We start from the raw sequence: 19,100 nt of genomic DNA, 5'->3' as shown, positions 1-19,100 counted from the left end.
AACAGCTCGCATCCAGCTGTTGAGTCTATCACCTGATCAATCCTCGGCAGAGTGAACGGGTCCTTGGGACAGGCTTTGTGGAGGCTTGTGTAGTCAATACACATCCGCCACTGCTTGTTCTTCTTCAGTACCAGGACTGGGTTGGCTAACCATTCCGGAAAGAACACTTCCATGATGAAACCGGCTGCCAAGAGCCGGGCTATCTCTTCTCCAACAACTCTTCTCTTCTCTTCTGACAGGCGGCGCAAGGGCTGCCTGACGGGCTTCACATCAGGTCGGACATGTAACTTGTGCTCGGCGAATTCCGTCGGTACACCCGGCATGTCCTTGGAAGACCATGCGAAAATGTCCCGATTCTCACAGAGGAAATCGACGAGCTTGCCTTCCTATTTGCTGTCAAGGTTTGCACCTATGACGGCGTACCTCTCCGGGTGCTCTGGGTCCAAGGGTATCTTCTTTGTTTCCTTGGCCGGCTTGAACGAGCCCTTAGCTTCCGACTCCTTGGAGTCGGACGACATCTCAGGCTGCTTGCCGGCCATCGCCACGTCCCGATCGAGAAGCCGTTTCTCGGCTGCGATCACCAGGGACTCGGCTAGCCGGCTGCTCTTAGCCGCGCAAGCGGATGACTTCCTGTAATCGCCGACTACGGTCAGGATCCCCTTGGTGCTTGGCATCTTCATCTTGAGGTAGGCGTAGTGGGGGACTGCCATGAACTTGGCCAAAGTAGGTCGGCCGAGCAGTGCGTGGTACAGACTTTCGAGATCCACCACTTCAAACCAAACTGGCTCTCGGCAAAAATGGTCCTTGTCCCTAAAGAGGACGTCTATCAGGATCTTGCCAATCGGTGAGCAGGGAAGGCCAGGCACAATGCCGTGGAACACCGTCCGGCTACTCTGGAGTTGTCTCTGCTTGATTCCTAACTTCTCCATCGTGTCCTTGTACAGGATGTTGATGCTGCTGCCTCCGTCTATCAGGACTTGCGAGAAGCGAGCAGCCCGCCTATCCGTAGCAAGGGTGGCTCCCAAGACCAGGGCGTGGGAACCTGGATTCGGCATTATCTCGGGGTGATCGGCTCTGCTCCAACTGATAGGCTTCTCGGACCAGTGCATGAACTCTGGAGTGTCTGATGCTACTGCATTCACTTCTTGCTGCTGCAGCCGCCTGCTGCGTCGGTCGTCGGCCATGCTGGTGAACACTACGTAGACTCCATGCTCTTCTGGGTACTCATCTTGTATTGCGCCGACTGGCCTGACAGCCGGCTGCTGAGGCGGCGGCGGAGGCGGCGGCCTAGTGGGCTGCGGAGGCTGGAGGCCGTCTTCCTTGGCGATCCTGGTGAGCCAGGGAAACTTCCGGGTGGTGTGGTTCGACGGCTTCGCGCCACTGTGGAACTTGCAGGGGCCATCTAGAGTCTGCTCGTAGGAGAAAGCCGGCAACCAGTTGGATTTGCCGCCTTTCTGCCGCTTGGTCGGAGGCTGTCCTTCCGGCTGCTGGTCTTCGACCGTCGCAACCTGCCGGCTGTGGGAAGCCGGCTGCGGGGCCTTACGCTTATGGTCGTTCTGCTGCTGTCGCCGACTGGTGTCTCCAGCCGGAGTCCTGGGAGCTTGAGGGGCCACCTTGCCTGTCACGCTGACTTCAATCTCCGTCTTCATGGAGGAGTCAGCCGTAGCGTACTTGTCTGCTATGACCAGCAGCTCATCGAGGGTCTCTGGCTCGTCGCAAAGGAGCTTGTGCTTGAGGAGGGTGCCTTCTCTGCACCCGGCGGTGAAGTACTCGATATCTTGCACCTCGTGCACGCCCTCGCAGGAGTTTCGGAGCTCGCCCCAGCGCGTGAGGTAGTCGCGCGTCGACTCGTTGGGGCCCTGCACGCACAGGGAAAGCTGGCGAGGCTTGGGAGGTCGCTTGTACGTGCTCGTGAAGTTGCGGATGAAAGCTTCGGTGAAGTCGACCTAGCTGTTGATGCTGCGGGGCTTCAGGCTGTTCAACCACGTCTGGGCTGTGCCCTGGAGCATGAGCGGAACATATTTCACGGCAACTCGCTTATTGCCGTTTGCTATACTGACGGCCGTGGAGTAGTCAACCAGCCAGTCTTCCGGCTTCACCGAGCCGGTGTACTTGGGTGTGTCTCGGGGGAGCGTGAACCCTTTGGGGAAGGGCTTGTCTTGGATGCGGGGTCTGAAGCACGGCAGACCCAGCTCGTCCTCTTCTTCCAGCACCAGGGACCGGTGAAGTCGGTTGATCCGGTGGAGGGCATCATTTTCTCCGACTCCCTCTCGGCGGCCGAGGCGTTCGCCGAGAGTCGGATGCTCGATGGGCGGCGGGGAGACTCGCCTTTCTCTGCGTGGAGGGGGAGGCAGGTAGTCGTCCCGCCACTCCACTGCCCTGGGGCGACCGTCTTGGTCGCGCTCGATGGTGACGTGAGTCCGACTGTGGCTGACAGCCGGCTCCTTGTCCTTTCTTCCGCGGACACCGCCAGTCGGCGTCCGAGACGTCGCGCCTTGGTCTCGGCGGGGTGGCAGGCCGTCATTCTGTTGTTGCGGCGCCTCTGTGCGGCAGCCGGCCTCGTTCTGCGCAGCAGCCGCGTCGAGGAGCTGCTGGACTCGCTCCATCATGAGGCGGCGCTCTTCGCCTTCGAAGTTATCCAGCTCGTCCGCCGCCGCCTGGGCGGCGTGGATGTTCTCTGGTGGCGTGGCATACACGGGGCGATTGGCCCCAAACAGGTTGGCGATGGCCACGCCGCGCTGCCGGACTGCGCCTAAGCGGCTAGGCCCAGTTGGAGCCGGCGAGCTGCCCACAGCGCGATCCATCTCGCGCTGGTAGGCTTCCGACAAGCGTCTCGTGCTCGCCAGCTTTTTCGCGCCTTCGACGAGCTGAAGGCGGCACGCCTCCAGCGTCTCGGCGTCAGCGTCTTCTGGAACAGGCGCGGTTAGGTCTTGTAGAGCCGCGTCGAGGGGGTCGTGAACTCCTTCGTCGGGGTGCTCGCCGTGACTGATGACGAGCACCTCCGTGACGGCGCTTTCACCGCTCTCGGCGCTAGGGAGCGGCTCGTCGTAGACCACCACGTTGGTGGGGAACGCGTCGAGCGACGCGGCGTCAGAGTCGACCAGCATCGGGTCGGTGGAGCCTACGGACTCCAAGTCCGCGGCAGGCTCGCCAGCGACGTGGAGTTGTTCGAGGAGGCCCGCAAGGAGGCTCTCGGGGCCGCCCGTGCCTGCGTCGGATGCAGGCTCGTCGGAGAGGCGGACCTCACCGACAAGTTCGGCGAGGCAACTGGCCGCGCAGGCGATCTCAGCGCCATGCAGCGCATCGACGCAGACTCCGTCTGGCGTGCCGGGCTGGCTGCGCTCGCCAGGGAGAAAAAGGGTTCCCGTCCAGAGCAGGTCTCCGAACGATGGTGTACCTAGCCCCACGGTGGGCGCCAAATGTCGGGGGATTGGGTGCGACATATGCCAAAGGATGGCTTATCATGGAGGGAGCGAGTAGAACATCGCCGGTGCCTGGAAACGGGATGAGGCGAAGGCATGCATGCCGGCGAATCTTACCCAACTTCGGGGCTCTCCGTGGAGATAATACCCCTACTGCTGCTCTGCGGGGTCTCCGCATGATCACTATATCAAAGTGGGCACAGGGTTGCTCCTTGAGCTGTTCGGGGTGAGGAAGGAGAAGGGCACGGCTAGCACTTCTCTTCCCTCTGTCTGTGTCTAAAACTATTAGGGTCCAACCTCTGGCATGGGTGCCCCGGGGGGTTTATATAGGCCTACTCCCCGGGGGTACAATGGTAATCCGGCTGGGCGCGGGTCCCAGCCGTCTGTCTCTCAGGCCGCCGTCTTCTCCGCCGACTGCTGGGGCCCGCTGACTAGCGGACCCCGTCAACGGGCCCCGCATGGGGCCGACAAGCCTTGTCCGCCGCTAGCGGGTCTTGCCGGCTGCGGATTACTGTAGCCGCGCTTCTGATGACGTTGGCTTGGTCGTGGGGTCATGGCTACAGTGACGCCACCTGACGGGCGATCACTGTTGCCATTCCCCGTCTTGTCTGGTTAATGGCGCGCGGGACTTGCGGGAGGGGTCGGCCGACTCCCTGGGGCCGTCTCTGGTCTCGGCCGTCTTGTGGCGCTCTTGCCGTCTTCAGTACCTCCGCCGACAGGCGTGCCCCACCGTCTTCGACCGTACAGACAGGCCATCGTGGACATAGGGGTCTGCTCATGGGGCTGATGTTAGGGCCGGCGTGGCTACAGTGCCGCGCCGAACGGAGATCTCCGTCAGTACGGCGCACTGTGGCCGTGCCCGCCCTTCGTGAGTGGGGCGGGGATGGGCCGCATGTCGGCCACTCCCCATCCCGCCCGCAGTCGCGTGGGTTGAAGGTGGTTGGAGTCGTGGGCCGACTCCCCATAGCCGGGCTCTCTGGAGATCGCCAGTTGGGAGTCGGCTTTCCTCTGGGACTCGGCCGCGGTTGGTAGTCGGCGGCGGAGCCGCCGACTCTCAGAAAGTAGCTCTTCGCCTTGAGGTCTCGAGGGGCGCAGCCTGCCCCGATGTTTTGAAAGGTCCGGGGGCTCGGGTTTGCCTACCCGTGTCCCATTACTCCGACATCACATGTGTGTTCCTGACCTTTGTGTTCTTAAGACTGCTATATTAGGTAATAAAGATTACAACTTGGGGGCAATTGTTGCACGTAGGTTGCATAATAATGGTTTATCTGGAGATTTGTTTGGAGGGATTTATGCAACCAGTGTTGCTAATTATCTTGGTATACCTCGACGTGAGGGTGATAGGGAGTTGTCTCCCGCTTATTTAGATTATAATGCTATGGTCAGTCATCATTTTCTTGAGAGGAATGAACAATTCCTCCAGTATCGACTAATCTTTGACAGACGTAGCTCTGTACATGTTACTCTCCCTGCTTCTTCCCTTTTTGATTACCAGGAAAAAATAAGATATGTTGTAACCAGGGAGGAGGCAACCAAGTACGAGAGGAGGACGGAGGCAGCTCGCCGCCATGCCGCAGCTCAGGAAGCATTGGCTGCTGCATCTCAGTACGACCCCAGTTACAACTTCGGATATCAGTTAGGCTATCCATGGCCATAGACCAACTTAGGCCAAAAGCCTAAGCTTGGGGGAGTATGTATTTCTCACCGACATTACATTCATGTTCACACACTCACTCTAGTTGTCGGTGCTCATACTCTTTCATTGTATTATCCATGCTAGTTTAATTTCTTTTTCTAGCTTTCTTCTTGTGTGTTTGATAAACCTTAATAGAACCAAAAAAATTAGTTAGTTTAATTTCTATGCTTGTAGTAGTAATTAAAAAGAAAACCCAAAAAGATTTCTCGTTCTTCTTTTTACTTGTTGGGAGCTTTCTTGTGTAAATAGTTTTATTTCTTTTCTTTCCTTTGGGGGTCGAGAGGAGAAGACCATAATGAAAATGTTTAGTGGCTCTCATATGCTTTATTGTTGATTTAACCAAGATCCCAGATTACCTTGTCTCCTCCCTTGAATTGAATGCTTGCAGATTCCAGCTTAGTCCAATGCACGTGCACTATTATTATTATCCACACCGTGCGGTCGTGCAAGTGAAAGGCAATAATGATGATATATGACAGACTGGCTAGGATGAGAAAAGCTGGTATGAACTCGACCTCTCTTGTTTTTGTAAATATGATGAGTTCATCGTTCCTGATTCAGCCTATTATGAATAAACATGTTTGCAATGAGAGATTATAGTTGCTTATGCCATGCTTAATTAGCTAGGAGCTTATAATGGTTTACCTTGCGTGCCAACATGCTATTAAAATGGTTGTGATGTGGTATGATAGGGTGGTATCCTCGTTTGAATGATTCGAGTGACTTGACTTGGCACATGTTCACGCATGTAGTTGAAACAAAATCAACATAGCCTTCACGATATTTATGTTCATGGTGGATTATATCCTACTCATGTTTGCACTCAGTGTTGATTAATTTTAATGCATGTTCATGACTGTTGTAGCTCTCTCAGTTGGTCGCTTCCCAGTCTTTTGCTAGCCTTCACCTATACTAAGCGGGAATACTGCTTGTGCATCCAAACTCCATAAACCCCAAAGTTAATCCATATGAGTCCACCATACCTTCCTATATGCGGTATTTACTTGCCGTTCCAAGTAAATTTGTATGTGCCAAACTCCAAACCTTCAAATGAAATTCTGTTTTGTATGCTCGAGCAGCTCATGTATCAACTAGGGTTGTCTGTATCTTCCATGATAGGTGGGTTATTCTCAAGGGGAGTGGACTCCGCTCCTCATTCACGAGAAAATGGCTGGTAACTGGGATGCCCAGTCGCATGATCAAAAAGATCAAATCAAAATAATTAAACAAAACTCCCCCAGGATTGTTGCTAGATGGAGGCACCGTTGTTTCGGGCAAGCCATGGATTGATGCTTGTTGGTGGTGGGGGAGTATAAACTTTACTATTCTGTTTGGGAACCGCCTATAATGTGTGTAGCATGGAAGATATCGAGATCTCATAGTTGTTGCGTTGACAGTGAAAGTATACCGCTCAAAATGTTATTCATCTATATTTTAAAATCGAGCTCTAGCACCTCTACAAATCCCTGCTTCCCTCTGTGAAGGGCCTATCTATTACTTTTATATTGAGTCATCACCCTCTTATTAAAAAGCACCCGCTGGAGAGCACCACTATCATTTGCATGCATTACTATTAGTTTATATTGGGTATGACTTGACTGGATCTCTTTTACCATGAATTACAATGTTTAGTCAGCCCTTGATCTTTAAAGGTGCTCTGCATTTATGTTTTGCGGTCTCAGAAAGGGCTAGCGAGATACTATCTTGTTATATCATATTATGATTGTTTTGAGGAAGTGTTGTCATACGAGATTTATTATTATTGCTCGCTAGTTGATTATGCCATTGATATGAGTAAACATGAGACCTAAGTGTTATTGTGAATATGGTTAGTTCATAATCTTTGCTGAAAACTTGAATGCTGGCTTTACATATTTACAACAACAAGAGCAAACAGAGTTTGTAAAAGTTTTTCTTTATAACTTTTAGTTTATCAACTGAATTGCTTGAGGACAAGCAAAGGTTTAAGCTTGGGGGAGTTGATACGTCTCCGTCGTATCTACTTTTCCAAACACTTTTGCCCTTGTTTTGGACTCTAACTTGCATGATTTGAATGAAACTAACCCGGACTGACGCTGTTTTCAGCAGAAGTGCCATGGTGTTATTTTTGTGCAGAAATAAAAGTTCTCGGAATGACATGAAAATCCACGGAGATTATTTTTGGAAAATATAAAAAATACTGGCAAAAGAATCAAGGCTAGAGGGCCCACACCCTGTCCATGAGGGTGGGGGGCGTGCCCCCCCGCCTCGTGGGCCCCCTGGATGTCCACCGACGTCAACTCCAACTCCATATATTCTCTTTCGCGGAGAAAAAATCAGAGAGAAAGTTTCATTGCGTTTTACGATACGGAGCCGCCGCCAAGCCCTAATCTCTCTCGGGAGGGCTGATCTGGAGTCCGTTCGGGGCTCCGGAGAGGGGAATTCGTTGCCGTCGTCATCATCAACCATCCTCCATCACCAATTTCATGATGCTCACCGCCGTGCATGAGTAATTCCATCGTAGGCTTGCTGGACGGTGATGGGTTGGATGAGATTTACCATGTAATCAAGTTAGTTTTGTTAGGGTTTGATCCCTAAACTGAAGGGACCAGCTCGTCACTGGTTGAAAAGCCTCCCTGAAAATTCAATTGAGAGCTGGGAGGAACTCGAGGACGCTTTCAGGGCCAATTTTCAAGGGACCTATGTCCGGCCTCCGGATGCTGACGACTTACACTACACCACGACACTACAAAGACGACGTGCATCTGTTGGTATAAGTGAGAATCGCCGACACTTTTTTTGTCCCAAACTATACCGACACACAGTATATTAGTATTATTATAAGTTTGTGTCACATTATCTGTCGCCAAAACTAATAAAAACACCATCAAAATTTCCGTCGGCACATGAAGACAATACCATCTATTTGTGTGTCGCTGATTCATGTGGACACAAAAAGTGTCGGCATTTCGTTATGCCAAACACCCGATACGCACCAGACCAGAAAAAAAAACACCAGACCCTTCGACCCCGACCTGTTCGATCCCCAATCTCACCTCTCTCTCTCTCTCTCCATCTCGCCACCCACACACCCTAACCCTAACCCGACCGCGCCGCCGCTCCCAACCTGCGCGCCTCCGCCCCAAACCACCCGCCGGCCCCCGGCCTCCCTTCCCTTAGTCCGCAGTAGCAGCAGCGCCGTCTGCGACGGAGCAGCGCCGTCCGCCGCCGAGGAACAGCAGCGCCGTCCGCCACGAAGGATCCGCCGCGCGCCGGGAACAGCAGCACCATACGCCGGAGGATCCGCCACACCGACTGCTGTTGAGGAGGAGCCCGCCGTTCTTCTTCCTCCACCGGCGACCCATGTCCCGGCCCCGCCTCCAGATTTCAACAAGTAAGATGCAGTTTTTTTCCATACCTATCTTCTCGTATGTTGCTATATGGAGTCCATATTTTATTGTGAATGGTTTATAATCTGATGGTATGCCTTGCGTGATTATAGTCGGGTGGTTCCAGGTCTAGGTCATGGCATCAGTGCTGTGGCGTTGTTCTGTTTTCTCAATGAATAGCAGTCGCTTGTTGGATGGGAATTGCTACTGTAAGTCATCTCAGCGAGCAGTATTGACCCCCTAAAGAAAGGAGTATCGACACAATACACAAAATTATTAGGCTGCAGATAGTATGGGGTACATCAGTACATGGACATAAAAAAGTAAAGGATATTCATGATAGTGTTTGCTTGTCTTTGTCAGGTTTTTAATTTTCTTTTTGAGTGGCTTCACACACATGTGCTTTTCCGCCGTACTGTATCGCCACAGAGACAATACTTGCAGGGATTGTGAAAAATAACTTTAAGCATGCCCATTAGTTAGTAGAGCATATATTTGCGTTGCAGCGATGACTTTATTAGTGTGTGTGTTCACTTCTAGGTCACTGCATCATGTCAAAAAAAACTGGCACTGCTACAATTTCTCAAAAGAAAAGGAAGTTCATGTGAAGAACCATGGCGACACATGTGAGAAAAATATATTTGAGTCAATATATATACACATATAAATGGATTGAACGAATGTTCATAAAGACTCTCTATTTGTTCTTTTCTGTGAGGGAAAGACAGTTTATTAGTTGTTAGTTTGAAAAACTGTAAAGAAGATAGTCTGCAGTAAATGTGTATAAAAAATATAGGTCAATGATATACTGTGATAATTCCTCCTTGTTTTTTGTCTGCAACAGTTGATTAAATTTTTTGAGGGGGGTTCAAAAAAACACTTCATGAGCTTCTTTTTGAATGGCTGAATAGATTAGTTATGTTTTAATCCGAAGTCCGGCAAGTGTGCTTCACGTGTTAGATTTTCCTGCGATTCAAAATCCTGCCCACCTATTCTGAACCCAAATCTGTATTATCCACTCGTCAAGCCTATGAAGGCCCAGTGGCTTTGATGCACACCCATTACTCAATAAGTAATAGTTCCAGTAAGCTCACAGTACTACTTCCACAACCGCGAATGGTAAATTTTAGAAGTGCAAATGAAAGCATAGAAATTAACATAAATTGCTATTTTAGGTCTTCAATGATTTCCGAACAGATAGAAAGTCCAAGCCTTGATGAATTGACAGACCACACATGTTTTGTGAAGTATTTTAAACGAAATTGCAATTGAAATCCAGATGCAGCTACTGTAGATATATTTGTTGCTATTAGTACACATTTTCCCCTCTCCAAGGTCTTCTACTATTCTAATACCCATCATATGTGAAAATCTGTGGCGATAAAAGAAACACATCTACAGTCTGTAATTTGTTCCTGAAAGTGAAACTTAACAATGTCAGTGAGTGGTGAAATGTACACTCTTGTTTGATCTAATTTCTGGATTCCCTTTCCTTGTACTTCTAAGAAAATAATTAAGTCTTGCATTAGGTATAGAACACAAAGACAACATTAGTTGCATCTTTTATTGAGGAAGAAACTCATTCGATCTATCTAGGTTGAACAAGTTTATGTCTAAACTGTCATATTTATTCACAGATTTTGTCTACTTGCTTCAAAACAGAAATGTGGCTTTTGCTTGCTGGTAATTTGGGTTATGGTGTGGCTGCCTATTACTCAAGATGATCTCATATCATATCATATCATCAATTTCAGGAACATTATCTCAGCTGTTGTTGATTTCAGAACAGATCGTTGGCATTGTACCTTCAAGGGACTATCCTTTTGCCTACTGAGCACACAAAACAAATGTGTCTATATATTTATTTAAGTGAAACAACATGCTTCCATTTTTGGTCAATCGGTGGATCTGACTAATACATAACTACATATATATGTGTGAGGTATTATTTATGTGTCATTTTTTGTAATTCGAGTAAGCTGAAACTGATGGTCTCAGATGGTTTGTGTATTAACTTTGATCAGAACCTGCATCTACAAATACTGAGTAGAGGGTTGCCTTTTGTGCAGGAATTTGCAGCAGGATCCCTTGCCTGTGCTCTCTGCTTGTCCTCACTCCTTAGACCTTCCCTTTGCTTATCACCATACATTTTATTCAGAGTGGTGTCAAGATGCATCTCCTCTGCCAAGATGATCGGCAGAGGGCCTAAGCTCTAGGTGAGCTCCACCAAGCATGTGTTATATATTGTACGATGTTTTCATTGTTAATGTCTGCAATCTAATGCTTTGCTCTGCTATTTTAATTTCATGTAACATGCATACTCTCATGGATCTGTACGCATGTGTTTGCAAGAACTTGTACGCATGAGTTTGTAAGAAGTTGAATGCTGGTATGATGCTTCATTTTCTACAAAGTTGGGCTATATGCTCACGGCTGCTTCCTGATAACTGTGCATGTAACTTGGTTTCTTCACTTCATTTAAATGATTAGTATGTTTTGGGCTTTGACCTATGCATATAACAACACTACCATGCCAGTTTGTTGTACATCTTCTGTTTTTGGTTCTTTGGACTCAAGAGTAACTCAGAAGTTTGAACAAATGTACTATGATAATATTGCTCAAACATATGGTGCTTTTGCAGGGTCAAATGGCGGGAAGTATCAAGTCGAAGATATTATGGCTTTTTTACATCTTCTATTTTCTTTAAATGGAAGTTGATGTTGGTTTGGTGATCGAAGACTTGGGCTCTTCCATAGTGTTTTGTAGAGTGATCGAACACTTAAGTCTCTTATGAACTAGGCCCATATTTTGTAACATGCCACAACTTGTATGTTGACTTGAGTATTTGTTTCAATGGTTGTAACAAGGAAAACTGATCTTCTATATATGTTGAATAAATGCTTTGGTCAATGGCATTTTGTGATGAATAGAAGAGTGTAATTGTTGGTATATCTACTGCAAAGTGAACATGAATTGAATATTCTGAATATATTTTCATGTTAATATATGTTGCATTTGCATTTGTGCTGAAATGTATAACCCTGGCAGCAAATGTGTCGGCAAAACTATTGGAGGTCGCAAAGACTGTTGGCATAGCATACTTACAGTGAAACTGTCGGTGTAGCAACGGCCGTTGCACTATCTGTCGGTATAGCACACTGTCAAACAATCTGTCGGCATAGAATAGTCTGTCGCTACTGTAGATATATTTGTTGCTAGGTCTTCTACTATTTCAATACCCATCATATGTGAAAATCTGTGGCGATAAAAGAAACACATCTACAGTCTGTAATTTGTTCCTGAAAGTGAAACTTAACAATGTCAGTGAGTGGTGAAATGTACACTCTTGTTTGATCTAATTTCTGGATTCCCTTTCCTTGTACTTCTAAGAAAATAATTAAGTCTTGCATTAGGTATAGAACACAAAGACAACATTAGTTGCATCTTTTATTGAGGAAGAAACTCATTTGATCTATCTAGGTTGAACAAGTTTATGTCTAAACTGTCATATTTATTCACACATTTTGTCTACTTGCTTCAAAACAGAAATGTGGCTTTTGCTTGCTGGTAATTTGGGTTATGGTGTGGCTGCCTATTACTCAAGATGATCTCATATCATATCATCAATTTCAGGAACATTATCTCAGCTGTTGTTGATTTCAGAACAGATCGTTGGCATTGTACCTTCAAGGGACTATCCTTTTGCCTACTGAGCACACAAAACTAATGTGTCTATATATTTATTTAAGTGAAACAACATGCTTCCATTTTTGGTCAATCGGTGGATCTGACTAATACATAACTGCATATATATATGTGAGGTATTATTTATGTGTCATTTTTTGTAATTCGAGTAAGCTGAAACTGATGGTCTCAGATGGTTTGTGTATTAACTTTGATCAGAACCTGCATCTACAAATACTGAGTAGAGGGTTGCCTTTTGTGCAGGAATTTGCAGCAGGATCCCTTGCCTGTGCTCTCTGCTTGTCCTCACTCCTTAGACCTTCCCTTTGCTTATCACCATACATTTTATTCAGAGTGGTGTCAAGATGCATCTCCTCTGCCAAGATGATCGGCAGAGGGCCTAAGCTCTAGGTGAGCTCCACCAAGCATGTGTTATATATTGTACGATGTTTTCATTGTTAATGTCTGCAATCTAATGCTTTGCTCTGCTATTTTAATTTCATGTAACATGCATACTCTCATGGATCTGTACGCATGTGTTTGCAAGAACTTGTACGCATGAGTTTGTAAGAAGTTGAATGCTGGTATGATGCTTTATTTTCTACAAAGTTGGGCTATATGCTCACGGCTGCTTCCTGATAACTGTGCATGTAACTTGGTTTCTTCACTTCATTTAAATGATTAGTATGTTTTGGGCTTTGACCTATGCATATAACAACACTACCATGCCAGTTTGTTGTACATCTTCTGTTTTTGGTTCTTTGGACTCAAGAGTAACTCAGAAGTTTGAACAAATGTACTATGATAATATTGCTCAAACATATGGTGCTTTTGCAGGGTCAAATGGCGGGAAGTATCAAGTCGAAGAAATTATGGCTTTTTTACATCTTCTATTTTCTTTAAATGGAAGTTGATGTTGGTTTGGTGATCGAAGACTTGGGCTCTTCCATAGTGTTTTGTAGAGTGATCGAACACTTAAGTCTCTTATGAACTAGGCCCATATTTTGTAACATGCCACAACTTGTATGTTGACTTGAGTATTTGTTTCAATGGTTGTAACAAGGAAAACTGATCTTCTATATATGTTGAATAAATGCTTTGGTCAATGGCATTTTGTGATGAATAGAAGAGTGTAATTGTTGGTATATCTACTGCAAAGTGAACATGAATTGAATATTCTGAATATATTTTCATGTTAATATATGTTGCATTTGCATTTGTGCTGAAATGTATAACCCTGGCAGCAAATGTGTTGGCAAAACTATTGGAGGTCGCAAAGACTGTTGGCATAGCATACTTACAGTGAAACTGTCGGTGTAGCAACGGCCGTTGCACTATCTGTCGGTATAGCACACTGTCAAACAATCTGTCGGCATAGAATAGTCTGTCGCTACTGTAGATATATTTGTTGCTATTAGTACACATTTTCCCCTATCCAAGGTCTTCTACTATTTCAATACCCATCACATGTGAAAATATGTGGCGATAAAAGAAACACATCTACAGTCTGTAATTTGTTCCTGAAAGTGAAACTTAACAATGTCAGTGAGTGGTGAAATGTACACTCTTGTTTGATCTAATTTCTGGATTCCCTTTCCTTGTACTTCTAAGAAAATAATTAAGTCTTGCATTAGGTATAGAACACAAAGACAACATTAGTTGCATCTTTTATTGAGGAAGAAACTCATTTGATCTATCTAGGTTGAACAAGTTTATGTCTAAACTGTCATATTTATTCACAGATTTTGTCTACTTGCTTCAAAACAGAAATGTGGCTTTTGCTTGCTGGTAATTTGGGTTATGGTGTGGCTGCCTATTACTCAAGATGATCTCATATCATATCATCAATTTCAGGAACATTATCTCAGCTGTTGTTGATTTTAGAACAGATCGTTGGCATTGTACCTTCAAGGGACTATCCTTTTGCCTACTGAGCACACAAAACAAATGTGTCTATATATTTATTTAAGTGAAACAACATGCTTCCATTTTTGGTCAATCGGTGGATCTGACTAATACATAACTACATATATATGTGTGAGGTATTATTTATGTGTCATTTTTTGTAATTCGAGTAAGCTGAAACTGATGGTCTCAGATGGTTTGTGTATTAACTTTGATCATAACCTGCATCTACAAATACTGAGTAGAGGGTTGCCTTTTGTGCAGGAATTTGCAGCAGGATCCCTTGCCTGTGCTCTCTGCTTGTCCTCACTCCTTAGACCTTCCCTTTGCTTATCACCATACATTTTATTCAGAGTGGTGTCAAGATGCATCTCCTCTGCCAAGATGATCGGCAGAGGGCCTAAGCTCTAGGTGAGCTCCACCAAGCATGTGTTACATATTGTACGATGTTTTCATTGTTAATGTCTGCAATCTAATGCTTTGCTCTGCTATTTTAATTTCATGTAACATGCATACTCTCATGGATCTGTACGCATGTGTTTGCAAGAACTTGTACGCATGAGTTTGTAAGAAGTTGAATGCTGGTATGATGCTTTATTTTCTACAAAGTTGGGCTATATGCTCACGGCTGCTTCCTGATAACTGTGCATGTAACTTGGTTTCTTCACTTCATTTAAATGATTAGTATGTTTTGGGCTTTGACCTATGCATATAACAACACTACCATGCCAGTTTGTTGTACATCTTCTGTTTTTGGTTCTTTGGACTCAAGAGTAACTCAGAAGTTTGAACAAATGTACTATGATAATATTGCTCAAACATATGGTGCTTTTGCAGGGTCAAATGGCGGGAAGTATCAAGTCGAAGATATTATGGCTTTTTTACATCTTCTATTTTCTTTAAATGGAAGTTGATGTTGGTTTGGTGATCGAAGACTTGGGCTCTTCCATAGTGTTTTGTAGAGTGATCGAACACTTAAGTCTCTTATGAACTAGGCCCATATTTTGTAACATGCCACAACTTGTATGTTGACTTGAGTATTTGTTTCAATGGTTGTAACTAGGAAAACTGATCTTCTATACATGTTGAATAAATGCTTTGGTCAATGGCATTTTGTGATGAATAGAAGAGTGTAATTGTTGGTATATCTACTTCAAAGTGAACATGAATGGAATATTCTGAATATATTTTCATGTTAATATATGTTGCATTTGCATTTGTGCTGAAATGTATAACCCTGGCAGCAAATGTGTCAGCAAAACTATTGGAGGTCGCAAAGACTGTTGGCATAGCATACTTACAGTGAAACTGTCGGTGTAGCAACGGCCGTTGCACTATCTGTCGGTATAGCACACTGTCAAACAATCTGTCGGCATAGAATAGTCTGTCGCTGAAGAAATGTCTGTCGCTATAGCCCTCACCAACCCAGTCAAACTGTCTGTTGGCATAGATTTATCTGTCGCTAAAGACTTTTCCCGGCAGGACTATAGGCGACAACTCCTTTCCGTCGCCAAAAGTCTTTCCCAACACCAAATGTGTCACCTTATGTGACCTATGCCGACAAATTGTTTGACGCTGCTTTGAGTGTCGTGGTGTAGTGTTAAGTCACATAGTCCAACAGCCCGGAGAGTCCGCCCGTAAGCTTTGGAACAGATTCCTCACTAAGAAGAATCAAATTGTTGACTGTCTGGATGCTGAAGCCTTAGCGGCATTCAAACACAGCATCCGTGACGAGTGGCTCGCAAGACACCTCGGCCAAGAAAAGCCAAGGACAATGGCAGCCCAAACAAGCCTTATGACCCACTTCTGCGCGGGAGAAGATAGCTGGCTAGCCCGTAAAGGCACCAGCGACCCCAGCACATCCGAAATAAGGGATGGCATGGGAAGCCACGGCGTAATAAAAATAAATGCCAAAACAAGGAAGAGAGGCCGGATAATACAACGGTGAATGCCGGATTCAGGGGCTCTCGACCTAATCAGCAAAATAAGCCTTCTAAAGGCAGTAAAGAGGGACCGTCCAGACTGAATAGAGTCCTAGACAGATTGTGCCAAATCCATGGCACCTCTGACAAGCCTGCAAACCACACGCACAGAGAGTGCTGGGTCTTCAAGCAGGCTGGCGAATTGAATGCCGAACACAAGGGAAGGGAAACACCAAGTGAGGATGAGGATGAACCTCGCTAGCCAAACACTGCGGGACAGAAAAAATTCCCGCCAGAGGTCAAAACGGTAAACATGATCCACGTGACTCATACATCCATGAGGGGGCACAAACGCGCGCATAGAGATGCGCACGATACAGAGCCCATCATACCCACACCTAACTACTGGATGTCTAATCCGATCACTTTCGATCACTTGGATGGCCGGACTAGTATTCGGCACAGCGGATCAGAGGCCTTGGTGCTTGACCCAATGATCGACGGATACCGTCTCACCCGGGTCCTTATGGACGGCGGCAGTAGTCTCAATTTAATATACGAGGACACTGTCCGCAGGATGGGGATAAACCCATCTAGAATCAGCCAAAGCAACACCACCTTTGAAGGGGTGATACCAGGCACTGAAGCCTACAGCAGGGGCTCTGTTATACTAGAGGTAACATTTGGCTCTCCAGGCAACTCCAGAAGCAAAGAACTACTCTTCATCATCGCACCCTTCCAAAGCGACTATCACGCAGTGCTCGGAAGAACGTCCTTCGCCCGCTTCAACGCATTGCCGCACTATGGCTACCTTACACTTAAGATGCCCGGTCCACGTGGCGTCATCACCATCAGCGGAATAACAGAGCACTCGTCACGCGCAGAGGAATAAGCGACGGCCCTCATGGCCGGACTATAAGCGACCTCCAACATCAAAAATATGACCGGTCATTAAGACCAGGGACACGGTTAGACGAGTCCGGTAGCCCAGACCGAACTAGGGCACCGTATAAGTAATCCTATAGCGGATACCAGGGGCTATAACTACCTAATAAATCCCCACACTTGGATCAACCTTATTGGTAGGCCAACGGCTTACACTTTTATCCATCGCGTACTAACGTTGTAACCTCCTATGAGTTTTCTTTTTCCGCATACAACTTTCGCGCGATACCCTTCCAGGATACGGCACAACGGAGACAAAGGCGCAGACATGCAGTAGGGCCCCGTTCAACAGGTTTCTTTTCAGATTAAGCCCCTGTGTAAACCTTTTCTATTGCCTCTTGTTGTTTAACCATCCCATGGGTTCCATACCCATAGAGGATACTGCCGTTTTTGGCATTTCGCCACGACAGATTAACACGCGTACCTGGAAACACAGGGTTTATAATGAATAGGCATTCTTGATCCTATCATCTATTATAAAAGTACGAATACCTTCGGGAGTGTTCGGCGCCACGAGTTAGGCCTTATATGCATCAGCTCCGAATCATGTCTTTGGTCAAATGTTGGGTTTGCCCGGCTCCTGGGTTTGCCGCCTTATGTTCCATTATTATCGGCTAGGGTGGCCAAAGGAGAACTACTGCGATTGTGCCCTGGTTATTCCGGATGGGCACCTCGGTAGAGAAAGCCGAAAAAAGACTGTCATGATACAGCGAGAGACTGGTCAACCACTCGAGGACTCATCGGAATCTTTAGGATTCCTCCGCATTAACGAAGGGCCATTTCCCGGCCAGGTACATATGCGCCCGTATTCGGATGCATGCGAAGGTACCAGGGGCTACATAGTAGCCCCACTTTAGAATCCCGTGGCTAAGCGAAAGTGTTACAGCTATATAGTCCGGTTGCCTAGTTCGTCGTGCGATCACCTCATTAATGGACCAAGATGTTGGATCAAGTGCGATTAAGCATATTTTTTTGCGAACACCCCCGTATTGTATGCGCGGGGGCTGAAGCCAACAACTGCTAACTTTCGGATTACATATTTATATATACATATATATAAACGGCCGCATAGGGGAAATAATCATATTCTCATGCAAATAGTATAAATCTAGCCTCATAACCAAAATAAACATTGTTTTTACAATGATTCCGTTCATTCGAACAGGACATTCTTCGAGCACTGCGCCTCTATGAGACGGGCACCTTCTGTGACCTGCACCAAGTAGTGCTCGGCCGGATATTGGGCCCCCACCGGATCCTGGGCCGCTATCATGGTGGCATCCATATCCGTCCAATAGGCTTTAACGTGGGTGAGAGCCATCCGTGCACCCTCTATACACGCCGATCTCCTCATGGCATCGATCCGAGGTATGACCCCAAGGAACTGTTGCACCAAACCAAAATAACTGTCCGACTTAGGCCCCTTCGGCCAAAGATGGTCTATTATAGACCGCATTGCAAGCCCAGACAGCCTGTGAAGCTCCGCTACAGGAGCCATCTTGTCACTCAACGGCAGCGGGTGGGTAGGAGCATGGAATTGCGACCAGAAAAGCTTCTCCACTTCCTTGTCACCTTGATCTTTGAAGAAGTCGGTAGCATTAGCCGTACTCTTGGCTAAATCCGCATATGCGTCTGCCAGACTCCAGCGTCCATCCAGGGGAACGTACTTCGGATCGAAAAATTTCGTCCGCAGTAAATAGGAGCCCCGAGCCACGATTTCTTCGGCCTGTCGAAGCTCCTCCCGCGCACCACTGAGCTCAGTCCCGATTTCCTTGGTGGCATTCAGCGCCTTGTTCAGTTCGGCCGAATTACTCTCACACTCCTTTTTAAGGTGCCCATACCGGTCAACGACATCTTTTAACTCAATAGCCATTTCGGCTATCTTTTCCTCGCTTCGGCGATGAGCAGCCTGTTCGGCCCTCAGTTCCTCGGCCGCCTTTAGGGCAGCCGCATTGCTCACCCGAGCTTGTTCCTTGGCTTGAGAAAGTTCCGCCCTCAGGGCCTCTACGGCAGCAGCACCATCTGCAGTCCAAACATACTACATCAATATCATGCCATCTTCATATTTTCCCTATGTAAGGGAAGGCATGACACATACCTTGTGATTTGTCCAGCCGCTCATTCACCAGCGTGATATCGACATCAATCGATCCAATT

General features: G+C 46.9%; 2 long non-coding RNA genes across 2 annotated transcripts; both read left to right on the top strand.

The window, feature by feature from the left end:
* Positions 1–8,125: 8,125 nt before the first annotated feature.
* On the top strand, positions 8,126–11,474 carry LOC119314956. Its single transcript, XR_005152511.1, has 3 exons — positions 8,126–8,491; positions 10,556–10,702; positions 11,129–11,474. It is a non-coding gene; the product is annotated as an uncharacterized LOC119314956 (long non-coding RNA).
* A 2,396-nt stretch (positions 11,475–13,870) lies between these two features.
* On the top strand, positions 13,871–15,130 carry LOC119298711. The gene is made up of 3 exons (XR_005145929.1): positions 13,871–14,213; positions 14,341–14,487; positions 14,914–15,130. It is a non-coding gene; the product is annotated as an uncharacterized LOC119298711 (long non-coding RNA).
* The last annotated feature ends 3,970 nt before the right edge of the window (positions 15,131–19,100 follow it).

This window comes from Triticum dicoccoides, chromosome 1B (genome assembly GCF_002162155.2).
Source record: "Triticum dicoccoides isolate Atlit2015 ecotype Zavitan chromosome 1B, WEW_v2.0, whole genome shotgun sequence".
In the NCBI taxonomy this organism is placed as follows: Eukaryota; Viridiplantae; Streptophyta; class Magnoliopsida; order Poales; family Poaceae; genus Triticum; species Triticum dicoccoides.
The sequence above is the reverse complement of the archived record's forward strand: the minus strand, read 5'-3'. Positions and strand labels throughout refer to the sequence as shown.